Source organism: Schistocerca cancellata, chromosome 2 (genome assembly GCF_023864275.1).
Source record: "Schistocerca cancellata isolate TAMUIC-IGC-003103 chromosome 2, iqSchCanc2.1, whole genome shotgun sequence".
Classification (NCBI taxonomy): domain Eukaryota; kingdom Metazoa; phylum Arthropoda; class Insecta; order Orthoptera; family Acrididae; genus Schistocerca; species Schistocerca cancellata.
Genome location: NC_064627.1, coordinates 344,612,927 through 344,625,652, shown reverse-complemented (window position 1 = coordinate 344,625,652; position 12,726 = coordinate 344,612,927).

Genomic DNA, 12,726 nt, shown 5'->3' with positions numbered 1-12,726 from the left:
ATTAATGATCAAGAGTTTTTTTTTCCTTTTATAATTTTTAAAAAATGTTATTTTCCTCTTGCCGCAGGGCATTTTCTTGATTTATTATCATTAGTGGCATTTTTGCTAATTATTGCTCTTAAGACCCTTATTCTAAGCCCAGTTGTACATGAGTATTGATAGCGGTTCCTTTTGGTTAAAGAAACTAAAATAAATCTTTGTTTGTACCTTCAAAAATGTTCAAATGTGTGTGAAATCTTATGGGACTTAATTGCCTAGGTCATCAGTCCCTAAGCTTACACACTACTTAACCTAAATTATCCTAAGGACAAACACACACACACACACACACCCATGTCCGAGGGAGGACTCGAACCTCCGCCGGAACCAGCGCACAGTCCATGACTGCAGCGCCTTAGATCGCTCGGCCAATCCCGCGCGGATTTGTACCTTCGTGAGGTGGTTTTCAGTCTCTAACTTGTAAATAGCCTTTGTCTGCAAAGTATGATTCAAAATTGTTATCCTTATCCTCAACGGGCCTCGCATATGTTCCAATCTCGCATTCTGTGTAAGTTAATTTTGAGGCGCCCCAGTTTCTGTAACCTGTTTTAAAATTTATTATTTATTCGTTTTCCTGTAAGCCTTGCTCTTTTTTAAAATACTGGAAGTCTGTGAACATCGGCGTGAGGCGTTCAGGTTGTTACCGAGCTTGTATTTGTCCGTGATGCTAAAAGAACAGTAACCAGCTGTCTCTCGAAATTACTTTCTCGGTGGAGAATTTTTATATTTATTTATTCTGATTTGTACGGCGCTTTGTCGAGACCCGTAAGAGCCTCGACTTTAAGTGTTTGCATGAAATGTATTCGCAGTTGCGAATATGGTCAACCATAATGCAATGACACCAATGAAAATTTGCGCCCGACCGGGACTCGAGCCCGAATTTCCCGCTTGTCGTGAGCGCTCGCCTTACCATTTATTTTTATTTTTTATTGATTCATTTATTTATTGGCAAAAAATAAATCCGCCTTTTCCATAACGTGTCTCTGAAAGAAAGAAAAATAAACAAAAAGCTACACTGCTGTAACACGCAGATGCCGCGTCGATACTCCACGGACGCCGCCGCCCGATTTTCATGGCATGTCTTCTTGTAATGTCGTGTAGCTACCGTTATCTATTCATCCCCTTGTGTGTATGTATCAAATTTATCTCCTGCGATGAATAATCCAGCTACGGGGCGGATCGTGGAAGACGCTCCGCAAGAAGTTCGGAAATTATTGACTGTACCTAGGGCTCTTCACAAAAGCACAATGACAATCGTTTAAATAGTTCCAAAAATCCATGAGTTCTACGACACCACCTCCAAATAAATAATGAATTGCGTGACATCTGATCCAGGTGACAGCGTCGTGCTTCGTCCTCGGGTAATAAACGGCGTCCGGGTGGGGAGAGTGCGGGAAACGACATAAGAAGGCGAGATTCGCAAAAAGAGAGCAAAATTTGACGCACAAGATACCAGATACCATTTGGCTATCGGACCACGACTCACAGTCAGCCCCAAATTTACACACATTCATGTTCGAAGGAACTTTGCATCGAAATTCGGACTAACACTGCAATGTCGTATCAAGTGTTTACTGTTTGTGTATTAGGTGTCTCTTAATAAATTATTGTTAAAATTTTATATGCTTTTACTGGCCCAGTACCTTACCACTCACCACACCAGCTCCCTTCCGTTTTAGTGTTATTTGGCAAAAAGGTAAAAATTTGCTTGAAACAATATTTTTCCAAATAACACCTCATTTATGTTTTGTGATTCTGTTTGTCAAAAATGTCTGCTACAAGGCCGTTTTTTCTGAGTGTCTTGTGCTTATATAGTCCTTAGATTCGCGAAACTACAAACAGCGGTGTACACAGGTACAGAGTTATACAACAGAACATTCAAATTCTAATAGAAAGTAAACAATAGATTCCGAAATTTTATCATTAAATATAGCGCACCGGAAAGTGATTCTGACTACTGCGGAGTCGAGGACTATCTAGAAGCCCCTGCAGAACTGGTGATTACATCTTGGGTGCCGAGATAAAAATCCTGTTAAAGTTCCTCTTCCGCGAAGCGTCTAGTTAGAAACTCAGGAAGCTCCCAAGGAGTTAAATAAGCTGTGAGCACTGAGACGGCTTCTTGAGCAAACGAGTAGCGCTGGAAACTGAGGAATTACCGTATTGAGCTTTGACTAACAGAGAACAGAAAGTCTGTGTCGTTCTCCGCTGAGGTACAGTCCCTGTGAGAGGACTCCTGTCCCTGCAATATTAACGTACAGCCGCCGAGCACAAGTTCTGCCCTCCAGGGCAGACTTCGAATAAAAGTTTCAGGCCCCGCGAGCCAATTCGATTCGTACCTAAAGCAGTCTGCCAGTATCTGGCCACATTCTGAAGCAGCTAGGAAGAATGCACCAGTCTGTTTCGTACAGCGTTTCTTAAGCGTTGACTTCCCTCTGTATAAATTCCCGTAGAATATGAGATAACTCTTAGGTACTACTATAATTCAAGGAGGCGAACGTGAAGGAAAATTATAAAACGGTTTGGAAATTAAGTCCGCACGTTTAGTACATTTTTTCGTTACCATTGGTTACTTGTTGCCTCCGGGAAAAAAAATACTCCTTGCCTTTGGAAGTAGCTAGTTTGGATTTCGAAGAAGTTAGTAGGAGTTTTATTGTATTCTTCAGTTCTGAAACTGGTTTAATTCAACTCCCTAGCTAGTCTACTCTGGGAAATTCTCTTCAGCTCTTCATAACTGTTGCAACCTACACTCCTCGTTAAGTAATTTACTGAAATAAATCTCCACACTTTCCCTCACTACCAAATTAATTGTTTTTTTTCATTCCCCTTCTTTCAGACAATCTGAGTCGTAAAGCACTTTTTTCCCTCGATACCATACAGAACCTCTTCATTAGTTGCTCGATTTATCCATCAAATCTTTACCATTCTTCTACAACATCAATCTTCTGTAACACCAGAAGCTTCTACGAGGCCTCGCTGACAAGTAATGCCTGCAAATTATTTGTATGAAAACACTTAAAGCGATCGTAATATATTACCAAAATCTGCAAAACGAAACATTGATCGAACCTGTCTCCAGATTGCATCGAATCGTTGAACAAAATCATCAGATGAAGAAATTAAAAGAGTTTAAGTTGCAATGGATCAAATCCCAGGAACTTTGGCTGCAACAAATCAGCCATCATTTTTACCAGATTTTATTTCTATGACGAGTTTCTCAAGTTCTTCTCAAGAAGGTGGAAAATTAATATTTCATCAGCGCTCTGTATCTATGTAACACATCTAGAAGCGATATATGCTTAGGCTGTATCTGAGAATCCCATATGTTTTCAGGGCATAAAAAGGAGTAATTTTTCTTTATTCTGGCCTTTGGTTTCATGATCATACAGCCACTCATTATTCACACGTACAATAGTGACTTTTAGTGTTGTTCACGTATAGTGATAGCAACACAATATTACTATTATAAGCGAGGGAAAAATTATCATTACAAAATAATAAGTACTGTAATATATTGAACTAGTCTTAAAATTCGCTGTATTTATGCACTAAAATGTGTTTTCACGAGTTTTACATCACAAGCGTTGTACATAGTAGTGTTATACTGTATACCGTATCAATAAAAATGATACAGAAATATTAATTAGTAAGTTGAAGTAATACAGTTTAATCTGCTACTCCAGTTTACGTGCATTTACACTATTTTTCGTCTGTTTTCCAAACGGAGCAGCTGAGGGTTACCTCCTTCCCATCTCCTATTAAGCCAAATTTCACAGATGCCGCCTTTTTTTAGCAAGGAAATCAAACTAGTGTGGTAGTACAAAGAAAAAACTGGAAAATTAGAGCCAAACCACAGATTATCATAGTTATGCTGGATGCCGTATTCCTATACGACATGGTGTTGGGCGGAATTTTGACTCGACGTTATCTGATATTTTCTAACGATAGGAGATTCATTCATCTGCTCAACTACACCTGTAGCAATCATGTACCTTGTAATAATGCTTACATGAACTGAGGCTTACACGAAATCTGGCTTACATGAACTAACCACTAATTATCGGAAATGAACTAATTTTGAGTTAGAAAACCGTAGAAAGTACCGAAAATTGTTTGGCCAAAACACGAAAAAAATTTTGTTTAAGAAACCTCTATGCTGCAGTCTCAGTTTTTACAAATAGGCTAATATGAGGGCTATGCGGTCTGTATAAATTCTGAATTACACCACCCGTATTTATCTAAACCTAATAAGTGATCAGTTTGTAGGCTCTTTACATTATCCCTGTGTGTTCTCGTATACACGAATGACCGTGTATCAACGCAGTGTCCTGCACTAACACTTCACTGCAGTCTAATGTGTTGAAAAACGGACGCACTTGTATATAACATATGGGAATAATGTAAGGAGCCTAAAAACTCGCCAATTATGATGCTTTATGTTAATATTCAACATCATTCTGCAGCGAAGCTCCTGTCCTCATCTTGAATCTTCCTGGCGCAGTAAAACTGTGTGCCGGACTGAGACTCGAACTAAGGGACCTTTGCGGTAGAGTACTTGCCCGCGGAAGGGAAAGGTTCCAAGTTCGAGTCTCTCTCTCCAGTACTGTTTTACTCTACCGGGAAGTTTCATGTCAGCGCACACTCCGCTGCAGAATGAAAATTTCATTCTGTCCTCATCTTGTCTGAACTGTTCGTCGTTCACGATTCACCTCCGTAAAAGGCTACCAACCATACTAATACCTTCAGAAAAAGCTTTTTAAAACTTAAAATATATGTTAGATTTTATAAAATTTCTATTTTTCAGACACACTTTCGTTGCTATTGCCAACCTGCATTTTATATCCTTCGCATCTGCCCGAATAGCAAAAACCATCCACTACTTTTTGCGTCGCATCTCCTACTCTTAAATCCCTCAGCATAGGCTGATTTGATGCGGCTACATTCCATCACCTTTCATTTACTTTCTTTGATATGCAACATGTAATGTCCTTCCAAGTAACCGTCTATTCCTTTAAAATAGTCTTCCAAGTTGTTTGCCGTCCCTGACAAGAATTACGCTATCGACACATGTCAAACTATTTCTTCTGAATTTATTTTCCAAGATTCTGCTTCTTTTCCTTTGCTGAATACACTATGTACAAAATTAATTGCATAGGGATTAGGTTACAGCCCAGTATCACTCCTTTCTCAACTACTTCTCGTGTTTCACACCATTACAGAGCCGGCCGAAGTGGCCGTGCGGTTAAAGGCGCTGCAGTCTGGAACCGCAAGACCGCTACGGTCGCAGGTTCGAATCCTGCCTCGGGCATGGACGTTTGTGATGTCCTTAGGTTAGTTAGGTTTAACTAGTTCTAAGTTCTAGGGGACTAATGACCTCAGCAGTTGAGTCCCATAGTGCTCAGAGTCATTTGAACCTCACACCATTACAAAACAATTTGTCAAAATTACGTCTGTGTTTCAGTCAACATTAACAAAAGCGAAATGGGTTACAGTACGTTACAACTTGCAACAAAGGATTCTGGTGGAAATCAGGATAAAAGTAATTGGCACAGAAGACGTCCAGTACTAACAAAAGATTATTTACGCCTGGACCGTCGTTACATGTACGTGTCCTAGCCGCACATCATGCTTATTATTTGTTTGTCGTTGTTTCATATTAGCACTGTTTGCAGTGTTTTAAAGGAAAATACCACAAAGAACTTTACAGATAATCCTGACTGTGGGACACAAATATGTATTACATTACACTCGACAAACATACAGAGTGCTTTCCACATGGCGACCCCGCTGCTTATGCAGTACGCATTTTATTAGTTCTGCGGGAAACCATTAGTTGCTAGTCAGATCCAGTTAACAGTTAAAATAACGAAACAGGTTGTTTGCAGCAGGAACACGGAGTATACAAACTGCTCTATTGTGTATTTGTATATGTAGATAATATTTTCAGTTTAAGTTATGAATCTACATAATGGCTGTCGTGTTCTTTATCTTTTTTTTAAGTTGCCATCGGTCTTTGCTGCTTTTCCTCGAAACTATGAGCGCCATCAGTGACACTTCCTGCCATTTTTCTTTGTATAATCTCCAATTTCATCACTGCAGTTATTTTCACTTCCCACATGTTCCCTATAACTCATTTAAACTCTAAGTATTTAGCACGAACTTGAGATTTTTGAGTGTTTTCTAAAATTTTAGGGATTGAAATTAATAAATCTCACAAAAACCAAAAAAAATATCGCTTTCACTCGTTACTCTTACATCGCTTCTTGCTTCACCCAACCAATAATTGTCACAGGCGACTCATTACTTAGTTCGTAATACAGCATTTCAATTGAGGCAACGTGTAGACATTGGATTCTGTCTTCCTAGCATTTTTGAGTACTGCGACTGCTTTGACTCACTGCTTATATTAAATAAATCTAATCATATGATTATCAATAAAATTAATACATAGATTCAAGTCGTTCCTTGTTTTGCCGCACTGCTGTAAATTCCTATGTGATTTTTATATTAGATGTACTTTTCGTTACAATAGATCCATAGCGAAGAGATCCTCCAGCAAGTAGAACATGACAGAAAACAAAAATATACACTTATTGTTTAAGAAGGAAAACAAATATACCAATGTGCCTTCCACCGATAACAAGTGAAATCAGTTTCATGAACGTGGAATAAGCCACAGAACTGTACAACATTTTCATTTAAAAGGTAATGGCAAACTTGTCGCAAAACATGTTCCCAATACACTGAGGAGCATATAATAATTCTCATGGTATTAAAGTCAAATCATTTTACAATACGTATTTACAGCAATCAAATTATTGCACTGAGTTTTTACTGAAGTTAGATTGCACTAAATAGCTGCATTATCTGATTTTATTTGTAATGTACACACTGCCGTGGCTACAGAGTTCGTTGCTACGAAGGTATGAAATAGTTTAAGTGAAATCTGACATTTTTGCAATGGAGAATAGTTTTTATCCACTCAGTTGTGCTACGATTGCAAATCACGATAACAGTGGAAAACTTCCTCACGGTGAAGTCATAGTTGCTACGAAATTGATAGCCAGTAAATAAAATAAATAAAAACCTGAAGGGAGAAAAAATTATACTAGAATATCCTTTATTCGCCATAACAAAATGTAGAATAGTTGATGTTCCCAATATCCAGTGCTAAGGAAGTAAGAAGGTGGCGACATGTTTTCAACCGTCCCTTCAAAGCTATGTCTTTGCTAAGTTGTTGTTATTCGTTCTCAGAACTTTATGTAGTAAAAAAAAATCTTCTAAAGAAACATGGCGTCGAACGCTTTGATAGAGAACAGTCCAGTTTCCAATCGCTATACGCGAGGGTATGATGACGATGCTTTCTCACCTGCCATGCGGACAAGGCTACTTTACGGATTCATCCAATTTTCCTGGCGTAAAGAGTGTTCCATCAAGTTTCGGGATTGCAGCCGGATGGCGTCAACTTCCTGCCACGATATTTCGGCTGACAACTCTTCAGCGATCTTCAGGTGATTGTTTTGCACTGGAGATTGCTAGTTCACGACGCAAACATTATTCTAAAAATTGGTACAGAGACGGATGCGCAAAGACAGCCGCTATATGAGAGATCTCTTTCGAGTTTCGCGTCAGTGTGGCAAAGCCTACATTGTTCACATAACACGCACAGAAACGTGTAACGTGCGTTGAACATGATCATCACACTCCCCTTTTGCAGTCCAGTAAGTCAGTCATAGCCGAGCATTATTAATTCCACATGACGTTCTATGGATTATTCTGCCACCGAAAGCTTGGACTCGATTAGTTTCATTTACGAAGGTATCGTTGGAAATACTTTAGGCGGAAGGTCTTATTAATCGTGATGGCGGCTTTCAACTGGATAAGGCGTCGAGCCCTGTGATTCCGTTAATATCTAGGAAAAGGAAACGTTTTTTTGACTAGTGACACTTCTAGCGACAGTAAATTTTATCAGTTTCATGTCTGAATTCTAACCCCGCAAGCCCGCATTCCGACAGAGCGCGCGCGTGTGGTATCACCGTTACGCATGGGCCTGCTCCTCGTAGATGGGATCATGAAACTCGACAGAAGTCACTCGTGTAGTGGATGGCTTTGCACAAGCGTCTCTTCGTCAATTTTTGGTATAAAGCTAGCGGCCTGAACCAGCAATCTCCGCTGCAAAACACTCACCTCAACGTGTCGAGTGGTTGTCAGCGGGTATATCGTGGCAAGAAGTCGACGTCATCTGGCTGTAATCCTGAAACTTCATGGAATAGGGCTGTTTCAGTGTAGCAAAGCACTGATTCTCCTGTGACTTCTCAGTGGCTAAGCAGCAGATGCTCAAAGCCAAGAGGACGGTCGAGGCGGCCCCGTATTTGTTCAACTGTATTAAATGCTTCACAATTTAAAGATCACAGAATTAGCTTGAAGTGCATATGGCGTTAATTTCTGGACACTTCAGAACGTGCACTGATACAGATTATTTCCCTCCAAGCTCACTTCTTCTCCAGTGTAAGTAACCATTCAAATATTGGTTCAAAATGGTCCTAGAAAATTGTACGTATACATCCCCCACACCGTAGTACTGTCATGAATTGTTGCAGAACATTGTTTCCTCTCAGAATTTTCTCATTCGTCACACCAAACTACATCTGAATCAGAATATGCTGCTAATCAGAATAGGTTACCGAGCGCCAATCAACACAGCCAAGTTTCAATACTTGCCAACAAAAGCAAATGTATTGAATTTATAACCCACTGTTCGAATGGATAGACACATTGTCAGTCTGCTTCACAACTCTTGTGTGGCTACCTATCATATATTTCGATGGTGAACACTTAGACTGTAGCAGGTCAACTGGTCTCCAGTTGTGGGCAAAGTTCGTTTCTGACGTTAATAGTACATGTTGTTCAACAGTTGCTAACGATATAATTACAGGGGTTTTCCGCTACTTTCGTCCTAGAGGCCAGCTAACGTTTCACTGTATCAGTATGTGCCGGCCGGTGTGGCCGAACTGTTCTAAGCGCGTCAGTCTGGAACCGCGCGATCGCCACAGTCGCAGGCTCGAATCCTGTCTCGGGCATGGATGTGTGTGATGTCCTTAGGTTAGCTGGGTTTAAGTAGTTCTAAGTTCTAGGGGACTGATTACCTCAGATGTTAAGTTCAAATGGCTCTGAGCACTATGCGACTTACCTTCTGAGATCATCAGTCGCCTAGAACTTAGAACTAATTAAACCTAACTAACCTAAGGACATCACACACATTTATGCCCGAGGCAGGACTCGAACTTGCGACCGTAGCGGTCACGCGGTTCCAGCCTGAAGCGCCTTTAACCGCACGGCCACACCGGCCGGCTCAGATGTTAAGTCCCATAGTGCTCAGAGCCATTTGAACCATTTATCACTATGTCAGTTCACAATGACCTGAAAGATGATTTTTCTCAGGACGAACTGCTTTCTTCATTTATAACAGCAATGAGTCAAACGTGTAAAGACTGGCTAAACGTCTTAAAGCAAACTGACATTCCTAACGCACATCACGTGACATGCATGAACGAATGTGGCGATTACACAGTTTTACCGAAAATTGTTACACACATTGGAGATATAATCCATAAAAATCCTCTATTACAAAAAACGCTCATACGTTAAAAGTCTTCCTATACTATGATCACGCCATCCACAATGGTTACGGCTGCCTTCCTTTTTACTTTGAAATTTCATTGTTACGTACAAGTGACGTCGAGATTCCTTAACTCGCTGGTCACACACACCCGCCCTGGACTTCGCGCGCCAGCTCAGTGACTCTGGTTGCTAAGGCAACGTGACGTCACGGCGCTCCAGTAACGGGCATCTTAGTTCGGCTGGCAACCGCTCGATGCCGCACATGTGGCGGCAATCTTATTTTGTTCATCGGAAGACGCCGGCCGGCAGCCCACACGCTATAGGAGACGTTCTGAGTGGTCCCCGCCGGAAGTGTAGAATGTGGCGCCTGCTGAGGACTCTGCAGTGGACTTCACCAGCGCTTTCAGCCGGCGGGAGGGTCGCACAAAATCTCATTTTGATACTTATTCACTGAACTGCGTTGTACTAACGCTACAGAAGGAACCGACTTAAGCATGGAAAGTAATTCGAATGCTTTTTGATATTTAAATGAGGACAGTAGCAAGAAATTACAATGACAAATACGTAGAGGGAGAAAGATATAATAATATGGAGTAACAAGCAAGAAAGCTCTATTGCAGAAACCAGAGGTGATACAGATGATAAAATGTAATTAGGAGTAATTTGGTTATCCTTATTTAGGTTTCCCGTCCTCTTAGTTTTCACAGTTGTTGCAATGGTTCCTTCAACACGACACGGGCCCTTTAGCCCTGAGCCATTATGACCTTTCACGAGCAGGAAGTCGACGAGCTTGTTTCAATTTTCTTTTCCAGTTTAGGTCACAGTTTGAAATTTACCCATAAACTTTCGATGAAACGTACAGCTCTCTTTCTCTCTATTACCCGATTGCTACGTTAGCTTCTGCAAACGATAATTAATCCGTAACAATGTCTATTATGTTATACAGGGTGATCAAAAAGTCAGTATAAATTTGAAAACTTAATAAACCACGGAATAATGTAGATAGAGGGGTAAAAATTTACACACATGCTTGGAATGACATGGGGTTTTATCAGAAGAAAAAAAAAAAAAAAAACAAAGTTGACAAAATGTCCGACAGATGGCGCTGGACAGCAAAACATCAGTAACTGCTACCGTGACAGGTGAGAGGTACGCCGATATGTTACAGAATCGCATCATCCCCAGCCTGGCTGATAAACACCTGCTGGAACGTACGATGTTTATGCAGGATGGCGCTCCACTCCATATTGCTAGACGCGTGAAAGATCTCTTGCGCGAGTCGGTTGGTGATGATCGTGTGCTCAGCCGCCACTTCCGTCATGCTTGGCCTCCCAGGTCCCCAGACCTCAGTCCGTGCGATTATTGGCTTTGGGGTTACCTGAAGTCGCAAGTGTATCGTGATCGACCAACATCTCTAGGGATTCTGAAAGACAACATCCGACGCCAATGCCTCACCATAACCCCGGACACGCTTTACCGCGCTGTTCACAACATTATTCCTCGACTACAGCTATTGTTGAGGAATTATGGTTGACATATTGAGCATTTCCTGTGAAGAACATCATCTTTGCTTTGTCTTACTTTGTTATGCTAATTATTGCTATTTTGATCAAATGAAGCGACATCTGTCGGACATTTTTCAACTTTTTTTTTGGTTCTAATAAAAGCCCATGTCATTCCAAGCATGTGTGTTAACTTGTGCCTCTCTATCTCTATTATTCCGTGATTTATTCAGTTTTCAAATTTACACTGACTTTTTGCTCACCCGGTATATTAAAAGAAAGCCATGGAAAATTCTAGGAACATAAGCCTGCAACAGTAAGGTCACTGGTTCCTACGATTAATACAAACGATAGGAGGTGATCTGATGATATGAGTAATTATACATCACGCCCTCTCCCTCTCTCTCTCTCTCTCTCTCTCTCTCTCTCTCTCTCTCACACACACACACACACACACACACACACACACACAAACACACAAACACACACACACACACACACACACACACACACACACACACACACACACGTACATACACACACACTCGCTTCTAAGCTCTGACGTACTTTATTCCCTTCTCTCTACCTTCCTCCACTAATCCTTTCTTCCTTCCTCCATTTATCGCTCTCTGCTTTCTATTTATATTCTCTCTGTACTGCTACCAGTAATCTCTGTCTACATTCTACTCTTCAGTCCTCTTTCCGCTTGATCTGACTTCCATTCGTTGTACACTTCTGCTTTACTGATCCCTTTACCCCACCCTCTTCCGTCCCACCTTCCCGTTTTCTTTACGCCTATTTCTCTATACCTATGCCTCTCCTTCCCTTCCTCTCCTCTTTCCATACCTCCAACGCTGCCCTACTCGCACAGTCTTCTCACAGTTTCTCCAGTTCCTAATATCTTGATCAGTACGCATCAAAAAATTTACCGTTTCCGTATTTATCCCCTTACTTTGAAGGTACATGTAAATGTTTCGTTTTTTGGCGTGAATCGCTGGTGTAATTCTTATCAGCACTCATGGTAATTATGCTTTCTGTAAAACAAATTCACAGAAGAAGAGTGATAAAGTACGAAGGTGTGCCGAAAAGTAATGCCTCCGAATTTTGTAGGTGAAAACTCTTACAGCTTTCTAAATGAAACAGACGTTATTAGCATCCTATATTCTTACTCTTCGTGTCTACATATTTGCATCTCACTGCCGCTAGAGGATCCCGAATTGTAGCGTGGAACACGGCGGTGTGTAACGTAACTGTATCGGTGCGTGAGAAACAGCGTGCTGTAATCGAATTTCGAATTCGAAGAGTTCGTCCACACATGGAGCACACTCTCCTTCAGCATGACAGTGCCACATGACACAGAAGCGCCGCAGCATCTGCAACAGTCCGATGCCTTGGGTTCAGTGTCATCGATCATCCTACATATACACCCGACTTAACCCCAACAGATTTTCATCTGTTTCCGTAACTTAAAGGACATATCTGAGCATTTCACTTTGATAGCGACGAGGCGGTGTAAAAAGAGGTGGTGATGTGGCTCTTTCAACAAGGTCAAACATTCCACGCTGAC